Source organism: Diorhabda carinulata, chromosome 10 (assembly GCF_026250575.1).
Source record: "Diorhabda carinulata isolate Delta chromosome 10, icDioCari1.1, whole genome shotgun sequence".
Classification (NCBI taxonomy): domain Eukaryota; kingdom Metazoa; phylum Arthropoda; class Insecta; order Coleoptera; family Chrysomelidae; genus Diorhabda; species Diorhabda carinulata.
Window position 1 is genome coordinate 7,331,536 of NC_079469.1, and position 18,099 is coordinate 7,349,634.

Below are 18,099 nucleotides of genomic sequence, written 5' to 3' on the forward strand. Positions count from 1 at the left end.
ACGGAAAGTTAAAAATTTATCAAAAGTTATGAATATTGAAACACTAATAAAAATCTACTAAGAATTCTTTCATAGCATTGGTTCATATGGTATAATTGCATGAGAAGCGTATGATAATACACTTAAATTGCTGGAGTCAACCCAAAAGAGAATTTACAAAATAATATAAACAAGCAATAGAACTGGGAATAAAAACCTAATACTAACAAAAATTAAGAATAATATTAGCTATGAAAATAGTGAATATGTTGCAATAAAATATTTTAACTTGTCACCAAATCATCTTAAGGTATTAAATAATGTAGACACAAAAACAATAAGAATAAAATTAATAGAATTGATTAAAATAATTACCTAACAAGAGTTAGGCTAAAATTGTTACTTAATTTAAGTGTTTTCCAAATATATGTATTAGATATACAATTCATAAAATCTATTTTAAAGATTCTATGGAGCGTTATATTAATAATAGATGATAACACAATGAGAATGAACTTTTTAAAACGCATTAATACTATTGTTATTTAGTTTTTAATTATTTTAATTTGTAATTTTATAGCCAGTCCAACAAACAGGTGCTCTGTGGGATGCGTATCATGTCAAATGTATGTTCCTATATATTTGGATGTTAACTGCATATGTATACTGGTGAAATAAATGGATAAATAAATTTATTTTGCACAGTCTAAGGCTGTGTTTCCCAATAGTGGGCCCGCGTCCCACAGAGGGTCAATTGTGAAGGGGGGCAATTTGAAAATGAACTCGAGACGAATTTAACCCTTTTGCTCTGGACCATTTAAATACAACGTTAAATTTCGGTGCCAAAATACAAAAAGCGAATTCTTAAATAATTCCGGCCACTAAATATTACAAAAGCGTGCTTGGGTGGGGCATGGTGCAAAAATGAATGGGGAACACTGATCTAAGGTATACAATTTGTGAGAGCTTGTAAAGTTAGAAGTTTCGTTCTATAATAGATCTTTCTTACAATGCATCTTGGAAACATTTCACGTGTTAATATCTTCGTTTGCTACTGAGAAACTTTCTATGAAATATTCAGTTTCTTACCAAAAAAATCTATTCAATTTATGTCATTTCTTATATTAGAGAGCATATCACACCCTGTAGTTCATACGACAAACTTTTGTAATAAAGATAAAAGACACTCTATCTGTAGGTTAACTTGGACGTGAACTTTCCAATAAACACCAGCCCATTCTCTTTTCATTTCGACTTTTTGGTATGATATGAGAGAGTCAAGTTTAGCACGCGTACTATTTGATCCCGTTATATGGAATGGGCGTCGAGACGGTCGGTTGATTATTGACGCGTCACGCTCTAGACGTTGTCGCCATACCTATTGATATAGAGATATCCTTGGAAAGTTAGTCCACTAGCTAGACATTACCATATTTATTCATAGAATTCGTACGATATACAAAGAAATATATCAATAGAAAGTTCTCAGAACAGTTTCTGGAAACTTGAACTTTGATATCAATCAATCTAGTGTTAAAAAAATCGCTATAAAAAGCCCAGCGTAAACTGAATATAAGTCTCTTTGCTCAAACCCGATAAAATTGAACAAACAATCCGATACGCCATCTCTCGGAAAATAATAGCAAATGTACGACATTATTGTTACCCATAAAAGCCTCTCAAGTATAACAGAAAGACAAGACTGAAATTTCACAGAAACACTTCTCGAGAACATCAACAGAACTTAGAAGATAGAAGGGGTCTCATTTATAATGTCGGTTACCAATGTTCACTTATTTATTAAAATTTATTAAAACCCAACGTTCAGCAAGCTCTTTTAGACCTTGGTAAGACCATTATTTGGAATAAAATACAAAAATTTGTCATATTGCATTTTCAACATCTTTGGTTGCAAATTTTTTCTTATGCAAAAACCCCGCTATTGATCTGAATAAATAGTAATCTCACGCTGAAGAGTACGGGCTAAATGCTAGATTCAGAAGGAGTTTTTATTCTGCGTAACTTTCGCAGGATGTGGTTTAGTACTGTCTCCATCATCTGTCCATTAGATAGCATCTGAAACGATTTCAGAATACACTTCCAGTTTTCCTTTGTCTAACTAGTGATTTTCCATGTTCAGGTTTGTTTGGATAAATCAATTTTTCATTGCAAGTAACAATGAGTCTATTAAAACGATCATCTTTCGGCAAGGAAAGCTGATGTTTCCACACTTCTACTAGTTCCGCTTGTATTTTACCTAATAATTTTGATTGGCGATGTTTGGTACCTTTAGAAGGGAGTCCGAAAAATCGGTGACTGTTGATACGAGGTTTATATTCTACTGCTTTCCTTGTAACCGTAATAGCGCGAACGATCCTCAAGTGTCAAATCTTCGCTATTAGGCCTCTTTTATGCACGCGTTTTTTGTCGCTGGTCGCGGGGCGACAAAAACGCGACGTTTTCTAAAAGCACGTTGTTAAATATGCGCTTTTATGCATCGACGTCAATCAAAGGTTCGCTGCCTGCTTCGTGGCGTACTGAAATCCTGTCGCGTGGAATTACAAAACGCGTCGCGACAAGCGTTTCAAAAGTACACTGATTTCAATTGGTGCTTTTATGCACATATTCACTAGGGTTGTATTTCAACAACGTATTCTGTATCTATTCATTTATCAGCAGTATCATCATCTGAGAAGTCTTGCACTATTAATTGGATGCACTTCCCAACGTCTCTGGGGTCGATTCAAAATTTGATTTGTACTGAAATCTATTCTCTAAAGCTTTAACGCGACCAAAAGCATACATAAGGAAGTCTTGGAAAAGTTACGGCCCATCTTAAGATAGGCTGTAATATTTCACATTTCTCATTTTGAAATCCTCTGAAAATAGGCGAGACTGGTATCTGATGTCGATAAACGCGCCAAAAATTTTATATGCACACAATCAAGCAACTTTTTTTGTTCATCTGGGGCTGTCATATTTTTTTAGCAATGCCCATTATGGTGGTTCAAAACCATCAACTATTTTTTTAAACTTACACGGAAACATGGGTTGCTACACTTTAAAAAAATTCTTTCCCAATATGAGCTCTTAATTTTAATAGAAAGATTCTCTGCATCGTAGTTTTTTTATTTTTCCTCTGTCCTTCAGATATATGTCCTCTGTCCTCTGTTTCTCTGTCCTGAAGATATGATTATTATCATATCTTCAATATCATTCAAATGGTGAGTCTTACGGAAAAAATATGAGATACTTTTTTTGTAGAGCAAAATTCTTCAAACACATTTCCCTGCACAATCAATTGAAGATGAGGTATGAATATTTTTCTATTGGACTAAGAAAAGAGAAAGAACTGCAATGCGGAGGATCTCATATTGGGTGAAATTTTTTTAAGGTGTAGCAACCCATTTTACCGTCTCAGTTATAAAAAAAATTAGTTGATTTTTCTGATCCATCTGATGCCCATGGCACTTATCATGAACCCATTCACATGATACATTCACAATGTGACAGGTTCCATATAACTTCTTGCGTTTAAGTGATTCACGTCTTAGTTCAAGTCTATCGAATCTCTTTTTGAATGTGTGTCAAACCGCTGTAACTCCATCCTAGTTATTATTTGGAAACGATAAAAATTTAATTGTTAAAAGAAAGTTAAGCTGACACAATATTATTGTAAAAATAAAATATGTTATACATAACAATTAGTCTTATTTGAGAAGGCAGACACTTCAAGTGATTAATTCCTTTCTATTAATGAGTTAATACATAATTTCACGTAGGTTAGTATTCTAAAGTTGAATATGTCATTATTTTCAAATATTCAATATATTGAAATTCTATATTCAAGAGTGACAAACCAAGTTAAAGTGTACGTTTATCTCTTTGCTCGCCGTCTAAAAGAGCAGTAGTCTCATCGCAGCATGCACCGGCTGTTCCGCCATAGAGAGAGTGATATTAACAAAGTGCGTGACCTGCACGCCAACTTTGATGTCAAAGGCGTTAATAGTGCGCGAAGCTGATCGGTGGCGACGACAGCGGGAGATGGCGAGTAGTGGTCGCAACTTCGGAAATGAGAAATCGCTGACCTTGTGGGAGTTGTCGGTATCGGTGTGATGCGGTAGTGACGCCCCGGATACGCCGGATATTCAGTCATACGGCAATTATGATTCGATTATCATCACATAGTACATCTGCTCTTTTGATTCTAATTGGAGTCACTGTCTGTGATTTACGGGTTTATCAACAATAAACAAGGGTATTGGGAATATTTAGAAATCGATATATTGAGATTTACACAATGTATAATTATATATAGACCATAAGCATTTAACTTTGGTGAAATTTAATCTACCAAAAAAAAGAGATAAAAAAGTTAATATATGTGATTGTATAATTGGAAAAAATGGCGACTAATACTACTACAGTACTACAATACGAACAAATATTGACTAACGCATAAATTTGAGTCTACAACGATTAATGTCTAAAGTGTAATTTATCATTATTAGAAACAGCTGGATTCGATACTATCAATAGAACACGTTATAAAAAGTTTCAAATATTTAATCTGGTGACATGTATTATTACACAATACTATACGAAGTCTGGCTATTAAGTAACGAGACTGCTCGGCTAGAGGGCGCTCTAGACGGGTGGGGTGAAAACGAGTAGTGCGTTGGGTATCTAGATATTTTGTCTATGAACGTTCCAAAACACGTTTCCGTCACTATTGTAGTATTTGTGCAGTAGCGGTTTGAAACGAACGTGTTTTTTTTCTCGTGCCGAAAACCATGTGTGACAAAAAACAAGAGCAACGTATCAATCTCAAATTTCTCGTTGAACTGAAAAAATCTCCCGCTGAGTGCTATAAATTGTTGCAAGAGGCCTATGGAGACAATCCTCTATCTCGTGCGCGTGTTTTTGAGTGGTGTAAGCGATTAGTGAGTGCCAAGAGAGCACTGGAGATGACCAGCGCTCAAGTCGCCCTGTGACTGTTTTAACTCCTAAAATCAACCAAATTGTGCATGCAGATCGTCGAATGAGCATCCGGATGTTTGCCGAGGCTGTAAACGCCGATAAAGAAACAGCTAGCATGATAAAAGTCTATGCGAAGTTGGTGCCAAAAAATCTGATTCCTGAACAAAAACTCTTGCGTCAACAGGTCTGCTCAGAATTCTTTGAAAGGTTAGAAAGTTTAGAAAAAGATCTGCGTTACAACGGACCCGATTTGAGTCGATGGAAGCGGTAAAGGAAAAACGGCAGAGCTCTTATATCCACTCACCTACAAAGACTTCCAGCACTGCTTCGATCGATTGACAAAAGGGGCGGAAAGGTGTGTGGCGAGAGGAGTGGAATATATTGAAGGGGAGCATTCGAATGTAGAATAATTTCTATAATAAAACCCTTTTATGTAACCAGTCTTGTTATTTAATAATCAGACCTCGTATAGTACCAAGTAAATCCTTCAAGAACACAATAACTCATCATCGAGCAGTTCAATTCTTAAGAAGTATGACTAATAATTAACATTACTTTTCGATCTATTATGTGGTCTATATTTACGTTTCTTATTTCTATTTATACGGCTTGATGTAGATCATGACTATTCTCTTTATTTCCCACGTCTCTTCTTAACTTTTATAGCTTAGTTTTCAGCTGTAATTTTTTCTGGTCTATTATTATTATATATTATATTTCTTGATTAAAAAAACCCTCCTAGCTGTTCACTCCCATAATCTCCTTTGCTCTGTGGCGAACACGCCATTTGACCCTGCATTTAAAAATACTTAATACAAGTAGACATTTCTCCGAACAACTTTCTTCAATAAAACGATAATCCGTCCACACCTGACAAACCGATACCTGACACAAAGGAATCTATGTAACTTTCTTAATGTCCAAATATAATACAATTGAATTAATCCTCCCCAATATACCTGACTTTGGGAGGAGCCAAAACCTTCTACCTGCTCTTTGTTCCATACTTACAGGAGCCTAGGCGAGGCGTTTACAATCGTCTCGAGATCGCGAAGCGATCAATCTCCAACGCTGAGAACTCACTTTTTTTTGTTTTCGTGTTTGTTCCCTTTGCGTAGGTGATCACTCACCTTATATTTACGTTGGTCAATGTTTAGCTGATTCCTTTCAATAACCTCTTCCGTCCTTTCCAATTACCACACTAAATAATTAGAGTTAAAGGGTAACATCGTCTGCACATATTAAAACTTGAAACTGATTTACTTCTATGTTTCTCATCTTGACAGTTTCCTTGAGAAAATGACGGTTTGTTTTTGTAGAAGACAAAAGACAGTTTATTTCCGAAAAAAAAATTCCCAAAGGCAGATATCGGTTTGTTTTTACAAAAGACAGTTTTTAAGAGCAAGGTACGATTAATTTTAGGAAAGGAAAATTTCTAGAAAGAAATGATAGATTGTTTCGGTGAAACACAGTTTCCTTGAGAAAATGACAGTTTGTTTTTATAGAAGACAGATTCTTAGGACAAATGACAGTTTATTTCCCAAAAACATAATTCCCAAAGACAGGCGTCGGTTTGTTTTTACAAAATGACAGTTTCTAAAAATAGATGACGGTTAATTTTGAGAAGACAATTAAAGACAATTTCTAGAAAGAAATGATAGATTATTTGGGTGAAAGATAGTTTCTTTGAGAAAATGACGGTTTGTTTCTGTAGAAGACAGATCCTTAACACAAATTATTTCCGAAAAACATAATTCCCAAAGACAAACGTCGGTTTGATTCTACAAAAGACAAATTCTAAAAACAAATGTCGGTTAATTGTTGAAAAAGACAATTTCTAGAGAGAAATGGTAGACAGTTAGAGTGAAAGACAGTTTCTTTGAGGAAATGACGGTTTGTTTCTATAGAAGACAGATGTTATTGAAAGACACAATGGATCTTTCATCTGAGAGGAAAGGATTGAAATAATATGCGTAGAGAGTAACAGTACAAAAAAATTGTTATATGCTTAATAATGTATATCCTAATCGAAATCCATTACAAAATCTATTAAGTTGGTACAAAAATTTTAACCAAACTAGCTACGTAAATTATATTTGTAAATCAGAGTCTAATGAAAATAAAATTATGGACTGAAATCATAGGCAAAAGTTATTTGATCCTTTTCTACTGATTCGATAATATATTCAAATTTTTAATTGACAAATAATTGGCTCAATTATTTTCAATTGTCTTTCAGAAATAATTGAGACGTTCCATTCTTCAAACTCAACTGCTTTTATCTCTTATTAAGCTTGTAGCGTTCTTCTTTTTATATGTTCGTCCACTTTTGTAACTTATTTGTTTTTCATTCATTCTTGTTCGAGCTTTCCTATAATCACCTCATTACTTATCCTCTAAATCCTCATTTTCTCTGTCCTCACTTCCTTATCCGCACTCAATGAATCAATTTTTATTTGGAGATGGGGCCATAAACATTTGATCCCTTTCACAAATACAAAAGCAGAAGTATCTTCTTTACCTTCTATGATTCAACTTGTAGTTACATTTTCCTCTCAATAATATAGTACATCAACATACACTCAACTCAATTCGATTTGAAAGATGTAAAATTTCCATTCTCTTGAATATATAGTAATATTTGTAATGTAACGTACCCAAATATTGAGTTATCAATATATATCCACAGCAGATTATCTATCTACCATCCAATATCTTCCGACATATTAATAAACATAACTCAAACTATATTAATATTTGCTAAATGTATATGACAGAGTACACAAGCACTAGATCACAATTGAAGTTATGTACACTCTGGTAATAATAGTAAACATATAGTGTGAATCGCTTATATTAGAAGTATGAGTGTAGAAGTCATTTGCAGAGTTTTTTCTAAATGTCGAATGATGTAACAACTGGGTTTTAGATGTTAATTCTTATTTTCAGGTTATTTAACGATGTTTAATAGAAATAGTAAATCATCAAGAAGCATAATGCTGGGGGTTCGTTTCTTATGAATGTGAGCTGACCAATTTTTAGTTCAAAGTCTCCTGATTATGTTTGCTAATTACATCAGCAAATATACCGTCGAATTCATTCACAAATAAAAGTGTCAAGACTTATAAAACAAAAGTGAGACAAATGGCGATCAATTTTTTGATTTTTTGAAAACGATAGTTTCTAACTATTTAACACCACTCCTCAAGACGAATGTTGGTTTGCTTTTACAAAAGACTGTTTCTAAGAACAAATAACGATAAATTTTTCAAATAGACAACTTCTAAAGAGAAATGTTATATTGTTTTAGTGAATCCATTCACAAATGACAGTGTCCAGATTTAGAAAAAATAAGAGTGAGAATAATGGCGATCTTGTTTTCGAAAACGATAGTTTCTAACTAACTAATAACGGTTAATTTTTGATAAAGATAATTTTTAGGGAGAAATGATAGATTGTTTCGATGAAAAATAGTTTCCTTTGAAAAATGACGTTTTGTTTTTGTAGAAGACAGAGTCTCAAGACACATGACAGTTTATTTTCGAAAAACATAATCCCAAAGACAGGCATCGGTTTGTTTATACAAAAGACAATTTCTTAGAACTAATGACGGACGGTTAATTCTTGAAAAAGACAATTTCTAGAGGGAAATGCTAGATTGTTTTGGTAAAAGACAGTTTCCTTGGGAAAATGACGGTTTGTTTTTGTAGAAGACAAATTCTCAAGACACATGACAGTTTATTTTCGAAAAACATAATCCCAAAGACAGGCATCGGTTTGTTTATACAAAAGACAGTCCCTGAGAAGAAATGACGCTCAATTTTTGAAAAAGAGAAAAGATAGATTGTTTCAGTGAAAGACAGTTTCCTTGTGGAAATGACAGTTTGTTTCTGTAGAAGACAGATTCTTAAGACAAATGAGAGTTTATTTCCAATAAGCATAATTCCCGAAGACAGACGTCGGTTTGTTTTCACAAAAGACAGTTTCTAAGAACAAATGACGATTAATTTTTGAAAATAACAACTTTTATAGAGAAATGATAGATTGTATCAGTGAAAGACAGCTCCCTTGAGGAAATGACGGTGTGTTACTGTAGAAGACAGATTATTAAAACAAAGACAGTTTATTTTCGAATAACATAATCCCAAAGACAGACGTCAGTTTGTTTTCACAAAAGACAGTTTCCTTAAGAAAATTACGGTTTGTTTCTGTAGAAGAGAAATTCTTAAGGCAAATGACAGTTTATTGACGAAAAATATAATTCTCGAAGACAGACTTCAGTTTGTTTTCACAAAAGTCAGTCTCTAATTACAACTGACGGTTAATTTTTGAAAAAGATAGTTTCTAAGAACAAAATACGATTGATTTTTAAAAAAGATAGTTTTTAGAGAAAAATGGTGGCTTGTGTTTTGCGAAAGACAGTTTGCTCAAGGAATTGTGTACGTGTTTTTGTAGAAGACAGTATCTGAACACATATAATTGTTGATATTTGGTTAAAGAGATAAAAATCAAATTAAATAAGAGAAATGTAATTGATCTTGTTTGTCGCTGTCGCCTGATTGATTTAATAAAGTTCGTGTAGCTTTAAAATCGAATAGATTCATTGTCTTTTGAAAAATATACCTACCATTTATTTCCACGATGTATATGTTGAGATTTAGACAAAGATAGAAAGAAAATGACAAATTCAAATATGTCACAGGCTAACGGATTCGTCTGATAACGTCTTTTCTGATCAACTTTTACCACATGGGTAAATATACAGAGTTCACAATACATGGAGATTTTTCTTTATTAAGTCGATACGAAGGTCGACACGCCTCTGGAATAATAAACTGACAATGATTTATCATTCACTTTCAAACGGAGTATAAACGTTTTTTTTACGTTTTTTTTTTTCATTTCATTCAAATAAATAAATATCTCCCCTTGATAAAAGACGGAGTTTCTTTAAAGAAGAGGATAAACGAAAGAAAATACTGATGTGGGATTACAATAATTGTAATAAAGGGAAAAGTAGACTGCCTCGATTTCTAGGTACAATCAGGTTCTTTAATTCAAATCCAAAAGCGCTATTAAAACTAAATTTACTTATGAATATTCGCGGATTCGCAGAAAATTGCTAGATTCCTACTATTATGGTTTCTCTACGTTTGTCACTCAAGGCTGATAAAACAAAGAATTTTCCGGATAAATCCCTTATATTGAAGTTCTCTTCGATTATTTTGGTGATTTATCTCAATTTGAGATGAAATTCACTGCACAACTGGCCGTATCTCGCTAATCTTCACAAAAAAAATCAGATCCGGAGAACTTTCTGGTTGTTGTCTTAGATTACGCAATCAATTATTGATGAAATAAAATATAATTGCTTTTTTCCACAAAAAAAATATTTATATAGGAGAAGGAAATCGAGACAAAAACCATCTTTTTCGAGTGATGGCAACGACAGAAAATTCAACTAATTCAGTTTAAAATTTCAAGAAACTTGTACATATTGAGCCTTAAGAAAGAGCCTACCTCCATATTTGGCAGTGTTTATAAGACTTTCATCGAATTTTGAAGCACGTAGTTTCTTGTAAATAGAGACTATACAATCTATAGGGCAACATTATAATGATATTTAAATGGATTATATTTTGATAAAAGCAGTTTTTGGTAACATTTTTGTACCTATTATATACTTGTAACAACCCCGTTACGAAAATTGTTGAACTGACCATATTTTCAGACGACCAAGTAATACTTGCTGCTGAAGACTCATGTGAATAGCGTTCTATAATCTTCCCATATAAATTTCTCAAAAAATCACAATCCTCCAATCATACTAACATATAAAAACATTTTGACAACGAAACATATTCATAGAGATAAGCAACTTCATCACGCATACGTATGACAGCTAGTAAGAAAATTTTGTAGCTGATTAATAACAGAAAAATAATTAAAATAGTGATAGGACTGAAACGGAAAAATAGCTATCCTAGGTTTTTGTCAATTTATTTCCTACAACAAGAACAAAAGTCGAAAAATCTAATACATTTGGTACAGAAAATAAATAAAGATGAGATGACCACAATTTCATCTTCTTTCGTTTGTTTGTACGTACTGTATTAGTCCCTGTAAATTAGTTTTTACATCACCATATATATAATATGAAGAATATTGCGAGATAGTTATGAATACATCAGTATTTACGTTGAAACTCTCGGAAATCAATACAAACGCACTCATATGATTATTCTATTTTATTGAATGCAAAACTGAATAATATTGATGTGATTTAAATGCGAGCCGTGTTATGAACTTGAATACTGTCTCATAAAAATCACATCAACTGTCAAATATTTCACAACTCATAAAATATGACGTTATTTAAAAAAATAGCTGATAGATGCATTGTCATAAATCTGAAGCTTTGTGCTTTTGTTTCATTTTGAAGTAGCATGGCATCCATTTGTAATCTTGCTCAAATGCTTGTGTATAAAGATAGATAACAGATACCTTGTATATCTCTAAATTTCACTTTACGGCATTCTGTCAAGATTTGTGGGACTTTTTTCTGTTTTTTTTGTGAAATCACTTTTTTTGGTCTTTTTAATCGTTGAGCACCATCGGTGATTCTACAATCGTGTTCAGACTCCTTATAAAAGTCAATGACGTATGAGTTTTCTGGAAAACCATCTTAATCCTAAGAAAACAATGTTCAATCAATACATCCAGCTTTTTTTATTATGACAAAAAAACATATAAATTTTTCTTTTCAGAAAGTCAATAAACATTTACTGATAAAGAGATTTATCAACCTATTTGACATAAAATTCAATCCCTCATAATTTTTTTTGTAATGAACATACTGCATCAATTCGAAATAGAAATGAAGTCCAATTATCATAGAAATAAAATTACATGGGCGTAGAATAGACTCACTTAGGAAAGCTCGATCTTGTACTTGCTTATTAAATAATCAACATCAATATGAAAACCATCCCTTCACTTGCGATATTTTCGCTTCTCTTTCATTAGTTACACCATCATCAACACCACTACCACCTACTTCTCTCTATATAAATGGAGGCTTTTCTTTATCAAATGAAGCCGACCTCTATCTAGTTGATGCATATTCATGAAAACTAAAACTGCTTGGTTAATTAGTGGTTATGTATGAAGCCGGTGTTCACTACGGTGGTTGTTGATAATCATTTTCAAACTGGATTATATACTCGTACCAGGTTCGTAAATTAATACTTTAATAATTGACGATTTTATATTTCCTTCACACATTTTTATGAAGGTATTCCAGAGTATTTACACTGAAGATTGACTTTACAAATTGCAATAATTTCGTTACTGTGTTAGTTTTCGTAATTTTGTTAATATCCGAAGTATTTCTAGTGTCAATCCAACATTTTTCTCCAAATTTTCCACGGAAATAAATAAAAAACGTCTGTACCATGTTTTTTTGTTGCTGGAGAAAAGTCAAATACAGAATTATCCCTCTGCAATCAAAACAGGCTTAAAGAACACATTGAGAAGTGGTACATACGAACCTCTGTTCACATAGTATGATGCTCGAGAATACAGGTATGATTTGACTAAGTGGTTAGGGAAACTCGAAGGTTCATAGTGAGGAAATTGTTGGTGCAATTTCCACTGGTTCCCAGCGACGTTGACTAACAACCATAAAACTCGCCGATTGGATGCATGTTTGGAGTTACGGAAAACTATTCAAAACAAACCAAGAGGCATACAGATTTCTCGAATTGTTCTAATCCATGACATTGCCCGTCACAAAAGCGCTTGTGTAACTCAACGACTCCTGCAGCAATTTCATTTTCGAATACCCAAGACCTAGCACCAAGTGATTCTCATCTTTTCCTGATATTAAGCGGTAACTTGGAGGGTGCACTTCCAAACTGACGTGGAGCTCAAAGAAATCGTCACAACTCACTTCCAATCATTGGCCGCTACAATTTATGAGAGAAAGAGAGAGAAATGCTTATTGTCATAAAATTGTTACAATTTGTAGACAAAAGCTTGTAAAAAAGTCTATAACAAAATTAAAACAGTATGCAGTATGTCCAGAATTAAATATTATTATTAAAATAGAGTAGAAGGCACTTTCCAGTAAATATCCCCTCAAATTATCACGAAATGCGGAAAAAGATGATATCGATTTCATTCCAATTGGCAAATGATTGTGCATTTTTTTGCATTATAAAATATTGAGCCTTTAACTAATCCTGAACGTGGAGTAGGTAGGTAAAGATCGTGCTCAGCGTTTCTAAGTGGATAGTTGTGCAACAAAGAGGGTATTGCAAAACTTGTTCACAGATAGGCATAATACCTCAAACTTTAAGGTGATTGGTAGAGAAATAAGATGTATTGTATCTAACTCTTGGTGATAAAATCTTTTCGATACGTTCTGAGCGAATAAACAGCCTTCGTATTAAGGCTTCATTAATACTTTTTCCAATATTTAGAAAGACGTGCATTATAAAAATAATTGTTTGAACTGTGTCACGATTTGTAAATAGTTTACTGCTTTTTAAAGTGGCCATATGAAGTAACTACTCCAGAAATGGTCAATGATAGTAGATCTTACAATAATTCAATTTTTTTATCATCCACTTGATAAACCAATCACTATGAGTGCTTGTCGTGAAGCAGAATTAAAGTGATGATCATAAATAAATCAAGAATTGCGGCACTCGCCTGCAAACTTAATCTTTGTAGCCTAGATCATACATAACCTCATATTAAATAGTATACTATTAACTTATTTGCAACCAAATACTCCAAGATTATAATATTTTGTGTCAATGTATAAAGATGGAATAACCTCTTCGAAATAAATGGGAAATTGAGAGAAAAATATTGAATATTCAGATCGATTCCTGGAAATAAGTTTGATATTGTTTTGGTGAAATGAAATATCGATTTATGTATCTTTATCATTCCACAAAGGGTTACTTTGAAGGTAAATTCTTTTATACACATTCTTTGAATTCAATTTCAGCACAGTATGATGATATTTGGCGGTCTCATCCATGAATATTAATTGACCCCGGTAAAATTCGAAATGGAATATTCTAGAGAACACTGTTATAACCGAAAATAAACTAGAGAAAATTACAACATGATGAGTTTATACAACATAATGTAGGTTTACCTTTCATTGAAACGTATGTTCGTAGTAGTACATCGTAGCCAACGCAACGTTAATGTATTAATACAATAAAACCGTGAGTGTTGGATGTAGAAATTGTATGGGAAACCAGACTTCTATATCTTCTCTCCAACAAATCAGCTACTGTAACCCAGTTTACCTTATCGTACAGGTAGGAAATTATTTCTTAAGAATATTTACACAATGAAATATTCATTTACTTAGAATGTGAATATTTTTAAATATGATACCATTATCCACATCTGTTATGGACGATAATATATTGCTTGAATATACACGGCCTATCTTGAAGGCAATGTCAGTAATTCTATTAAAAATTAGACATTGAACTGCTGTTTAATACAAGTGATCTTCAAACAGACTCTGCATCAATACGTCAGCACTAGAAACCCTTTCAGCTGTCAAATTCATTGCTCTAGGCATGTCTTTCGATGTTGCCCTTCAATGATTCTGTTTCGAAATGCTTAGTACTCAAAGGTATTAAACAAAAATAAGTCGATAGGGGCTACGTTTGTGCTGTATGAAAGCAGAGGAATCGTTGGCATCTGTGCCTCATCATTCCAAAGAAGATGAAGTCAGTGTAAGCCAGAGCTTTGTCTTGGTGAAATATTTGACCGAACGCTTCGATTTGGGCTGTATGGAAGCTGGGGAAACGTTGGCATCCGTGCTTCAATCATTTCAAATAAGATAAACCAAAGCATTGTCGTGTTGTGATATTTGACCGGTCGTTTCGATTCTCGTTTGTGGAGTTACAGATAAGTTCAGAGTTCTACCAGGCTCTACAAACATTTCGATACTATTAAACGGTTGGTTAGTTAGCACACTCGTGTAACATTGCAGGCTGTGAACTTCGTGTTTCTCGTTTTCGATCTCTCAAAAAGGCTTTGTTCTAACGAAATATTTGCCGATCTAACGGGACATGTTCTTTTAAACTGACTCACAGAAACAATCATCATCCAAACGAACGCTGCATTTTCACTTGTACAAGGTCACAAGAACAAAATTATCACGGATAAGCTGGTTCCCACTTTCCGGATCCACGGAGTGATGTTTAGCTGTCTTACTATGAGTTGTTAGTCTAAAAAATAACAATCAATTGTCTTGAAGGGAAAATCATCATTTAGTACCGTAGTAGTATCGTTTGTGATTGAAACGTCTGCTGTAAATATGAGACACAGAAATGGGCCGAGAACGCTACCTTGAGGTACTCCAGATTCTATTGTATGGTAATTTGATTTTACTTGAGAGAACTGTAATGCTAGACTCTGTCGAACGTTAACACAAATCTTTTTTCTTTCGACGGTTTTTCTAATTATGTTAATTATCCTATGAAATTGTTGAATTGTGGAGTGTTCCCTCTGTAACCGAATTGATGTTGTGGTATGATTTCGTTCATGGAAATAACTGTTTGGATCTAATGTAAAAGTGGCTTTTCTAAACTAGAAAGATGGCAATGTGAAGTGCTCACATAGATTCACGGTGGAATTGAAGAAGACGGAGTATACAGAAAAAGAACATGGAAATGGTAAATCACTTTGTTCATTCAACAACGAGAACTCCGTAAATACTTTCCAAGAGATTTTCATACTAAGGGTTAATATATATCTGACATTGATATAAATTTAATTTGATTTCATGATAATCCTTCCCATAACATCTCAACTATCAGTTTAAAATATTAATTTATTATCAATTAATAATTCCAAAAGATAATCACACTTCATACTTTAATGCGATTCTGAGTTATTTCTTATCTTACTTTCAACATAAAATTTCTTATTTCCCCCTAACAGCTTTCCATTTTTCCCTGAAAGCTTTTTAAAATGATATCCTTGCGTCGAAAGGAGCTTAGCCACGTGGAATACTATGTACATTTATTTATTTATAGAAGCTGAATTATGATATTCGTTCGAAGTCCTAAATAACGATATGTTACGTTCTGATACTGGCTTACACAAATTCCAGTTTATATTCCTCTCTCGCTGCCGAAAAGAATCCCCCGTGTACCATCTATATAATTTGCATTTCTGTGAGTAAATTTCTCTTTCGAATAAAATAGAAATCGATCGATTGCAGTGCAGATCTCTCTTTGAGGCGCGGAGAATTCTTTTGAACAATCAGAAAAATATATGGAGGAAAATTGGAAGCCGTCAAATCACTGAAAATTTATTTGATGTGTTATTGGTACATTTTTACTCCAGTATTCCAGGAGAAATTTAATAATACGACGATATCAAATAAAGTATTAAACAGTTATCCGTTTCCTTTGAAAGAATATATATTATGTATATTTATATATTGCTTTTGCTGAGATATTTATTCACATATCATATCCTGAATTTGAATGAACATTTATCGATACAAAAAGCTGCACAGAGAAATATGAAGTATCAAGTAGTTAGGCAATAAGAAATTGAATGCCCTTTTTCTGCTATCAGTTATCATATTTTACTCCCATCTGTATGAACTGAGATCAAAATAAGTGTTTCCTTAACATTCATAGTCATGAAAATACCTGAACACATACTCGAATCGATTAACAGTAAAAGTCAAATTTTACTTTTACTCAACGCTGTTCATTTTTAGGAGCTTTGAATATTATTTTCTTATAAAGCACCATTTTTTCGATAGTTGTAAATGAGTTAATGATTTTTCTCACTATATATTTCTCGAATTCATCGACAAAAATATTCATATACTTGAGAATTTATAATTAATACCTTCACACATAGGAATCGAGATCAAAATCAGCAAAAACTTACAACAACGAACGTACGAACGTAAAAAAGTCCTCTCCGGGTTCGTATATATAAAACAATCGTAAAACCTAAACTTACATATTCACAGGAAACTCCAGTGGATACAACAGAAACGGAGAACATCATGGGAGCAGATCTATAAGAGAACATCTTAAAATTTAAGATTAATACGATTCACGAGATCGAGACGACGATTTGAAAGATCACGTCGACAGAATGATGGAAGATCTATGGGCTAAATGGGCAAAGGATGACAAACCTAGTTCAAGGCTTCCAAGAGAAGGCACGAAAACTGGAAATATACTTCTCAAGGCGGTGAATAGTAGAAGGAATAAAACTAAGTCTTAAGAAAAGAGAAAGAAGAGATATCAGTTTAGCTTCTACTCTTCTATAGAGAAGTACATATCATATAGAACACTTTAAAAGGAAAGAAGATCTACTCATCTGTCTTTTCCGACGTACATCAGATATTTGACAATTTTTGGTGTGAAAGGCTCTAAAACAAACTGGAAATATATATTACTTTTAGAGTCCTAAATGTGATAACGAATCTCAGGAATAAAACAATAAGATGCTTGCTCAAACTTTGAAGAAATCAACTACAATCTAGTGTGTTTCGGCAGGTCCTTTAGCTAAAAAACCAAATAAATCGGTACATATCAATTTTACAAATAAACGGAGCACGACGACGAATAAATACCACATACTAATACAAAGCTAAATGTCCAGAACTAACGTATGCGAAGTTACTCTGGAAAGCTCGTATCAAAAGAAACGAGAAGAATTTGGTATCAGATATACGAAAATTTGCTTATAACTTAAATAAAAATCCATTTTATCAATTCACAATAGATTATTTATATTTAAACAAAATCTGAAATCGGTTTGGAACCACTGGATTCAATTATGGGGATGGGGCGGCGAAAGCAATACCCAAAAATACCAAATTGAAATATTAAGGAATTTGGTTGATTTACCTTTGTATTTTCGTCATAGTGACCTCCTTCGGGGCTTGAAGAAACTGTAAGGCATGTTACCACTAAATTTTCCAAGGCTGTTAAAATACGTAAACATCAAAGTTATCCAGCTCCTAGGCAAAATCAACCTAGAGAGAGGACATAAGAAGGCGAAACCTTTTGAGTTAGCTATCTATTTGCATGCTTTGCGATATCCTTCATAGTGGTGTTAATG

General features: G+C 33.4%; 1 protein-coding gene across 1 annotated transcript in view; it reads left to right on the top strand.

Annotated features, from left to right (window-relative positions):
- LOC130898484 (voltage-dependent calcium channel gamma-5 subunit-like) overlaps nucleotides 1-18,099 on the top strand; it is a 262,875-nt gene that overhangs the window by 96,677 nt on the left and 148,099 nt on the right. The gene's annotated exons all lie outside the window — the stretch shown is intronic.